Below are 2,887 nucleotides of genomic sequence, written 5' to 3' on the forward strand. Positions count from 1 at the left end.
TAATAAATATAACACAATTATTATTGGTAATACATGTTACGTAAACATTTACTTTTTATTATTTTAAACCATATAATGGCTACTTATAAATTAAAAAATAATTAAATAAATAAGTTAATTATTGTAACTTTCTATTTAACTTGTAACTTAACTGAGTTAAAAACAAATTAGGATAACTATTAAGTATTAACTATAAACTTTTTAAATCATTTTCTATCGACTTAACTTAACTCAATTAAAAACTATCATTAACTTGCCCAGGTTTGGATATAGGTAGGAATGCGGTATTTTTTAAAAATTAATTAAAAATTCCCTGTAGTAGAAAAATAAATGACAAATATAGTAATATTAAATGAATGGGCAGTGTAGGTGTTGTTACACTCCCTTCCATCTTGAATGAGTCTATTTATTTTAGGTATATAAATATAATAAAATTGTAAAAAAATATTTATGCTACAATATAAGCCATTTAGCCTGCCATTCTTTAATAGTAATATTAGTATTAACTATTGACAAATATCGAGCTTATATATTTCATTTTGTATATTAAGGTTAGCTGGTCATAATACTTCCCCCCTGAACATTTCTGGCTACGCACCTAGATTAAATCAATTGTCAGGTATGTAAAAGTCGAAACCTTCTATATAACACAGCGACTTCTCCGGTTTTTTTTTACTCTTTGTTTTATGATTAAAATGTAAAATGTATAATAATATTTACAACGGTCTGTCAATTAACGACGAAAAGGTGGAATTTATTAATTTTAGATTCCGAGTGAAGTTAAAATTGTGCGGTTCGCATACAAATGTGTTGTTCATTTACAGTCGTTATGTTAATTATTTTTTATCAGAATCGTGTGTTTACTTACGCCTTGATATACGCATATATAATATAAACGACCACTCATTTGACACTAGCGTGTTGTGTTGTATGACTCTATTCTATCACGGGGAACAAGATAATTCGTAAACACATGCGTCCCGCGGTAAAAATTTCTTCCGAATTGCGGCCCGAGTTTTTTTGGGTTACATATGAATTGCGGCCTGAAATTTAAAACTAATTTAATCATTTTCCTTCACGTTTGTATACAGACTTAGGACTGTCTGTAGCATCAGTAGATACTGCAGGTAGGTTAAAAATGAAGTTTTGTTTTTATTTTAAAATGTTAGCACATGGTAAAAACGTATATTATATAATTTTTTAAGGTTAAAAATGTTTTTTGACATTAAAATCTGATATTAAAATGTTTTGTTATTATTAAAAAAATTTTAGTATAATTTATTTAAACTCGTAGATATTATGGCACTATCTTTTTAGTACAGCAATATCGATCAACATTATTTTTTAAATTTTTATGGAAACGAAATTTATATCCATCAATTACATATAAACTGCGATTTTTTTCACTCAACATTTCACTTAACATTTCATTCGACATTATAAATAATTTAAAAACAAACAGAAAAGCGATGGAACGTTCTTAGCGGTAGTAAAGCGACGACTAAGGTGTACTTATTAGTTATTGGTATCTACATTATAGGGTGATTATATTTTATCAGTCAAGATTAAATTATCTTGAATTAAAAAAACCCGGGCCGCAACTCGTCTGTACCCAAAATAAACACGGGCCGCAATTCGGATTAGACCTTTTTTCGTAGTTATCTTCGGGACGCAATTAGTATGCAGCCCATAACTATAATAAATTGTCATCAATTATTATTATTTGTTGCGCGCAATATTTGTTCGAGCACACGACAATACGACATGGATATTATGTTATTATAATACTTTTACGAGAATAAATATTGTGGTCCGCATAGCATTGCATAGTGTACGATATAAGTACGACTTTATGTTGGTTTAATGTTATTTTTAAAAACGAAATCAAAAAGTAACCGAGCCGGATTTAATTATAATTAACACACGTGACGATGCATAAAATTACTTATATCAATTTGGATCTCGCCAACCTAACCTATACATAGAGTTAATAGAACATGATAAAAAATTCGTGAACGGTTACGAGATTGGTAGGTAGGTAATACTATTAATACCTACTAATACTTCATAGGCGCACATTATAACACACAAAATTCTAAGGAGTGTTGCTGTTATTTACCCAAAGTTTTACCCCTCTCCCCCACATCTCCCAAAACAATGATCAAAAATCAATTCTGAATTTCTTACCACTGAATATTTAGTATAGTCTTAACATTATAACATTATTTTTTTGTTTTTTAAACGTTTGATTAAAATATTTAATTATAATAACAAATTAGTAGGTAGTTAATAACAAAAATAAAGTGCTATCTACATAAATTATTTCTGAGAAATTTAAATTGGCCACATAATGGCATACGAAAAAAAAATCATAATATAAAGAGATAAAATTCTATATGTGAGGTTGACAAAATTGTTGTTAACACGGGCCATGGAGCCGACATGATCACCTTGTTAGATTAATAATAGATATTTGTCTTAGTACCTATGAGCAATAATACAAAATCAATTATCATTATGCATAATGTACTATTGTCATCACAACATACATGGATTATTGATGAAACAAATTATTGTTATATAGTGCTGGTGACAAGAAGTATTCTCACTGCAGTAATATTATTTTGTAAAATCGCTTTACCTTTATCTTAAAATGACAATACGTATAGTAAATACTACTAGATAAGTTTTATTGTTGACAATAATACTGTTAGTTTTTATAATTTTGTTTAAGTAATTAAATAACTGTATTTTTTTTATACATTTACTTATAGGTAAATGCAAAAATAATTAGTAAAAAAAAAATTTAAAAAAAATCATAACATCTTATATATTAACCATATTTTAGTTTAAAATAAATGGGGGGGGGAGGGGCATTAAGCGCAAT

The sequence above is a fragment of the Acyrthosiphon pisum genome, chromosome A2 (genome assembly GCF_005508785.2).
Source record: "Acyrthosiphon pisum isolate AL4f chromosome A2, pea_aphid_22Mar2018_4r6ur, whole genome shotgun sequence".
Classification (NCBI taxonomy): Eukaryota; Metazoa; Arthropoda; class Insecta; order Hemiptera; family Aphididae; genus Acyrthosiphon; species Acyrthosiphon pisum.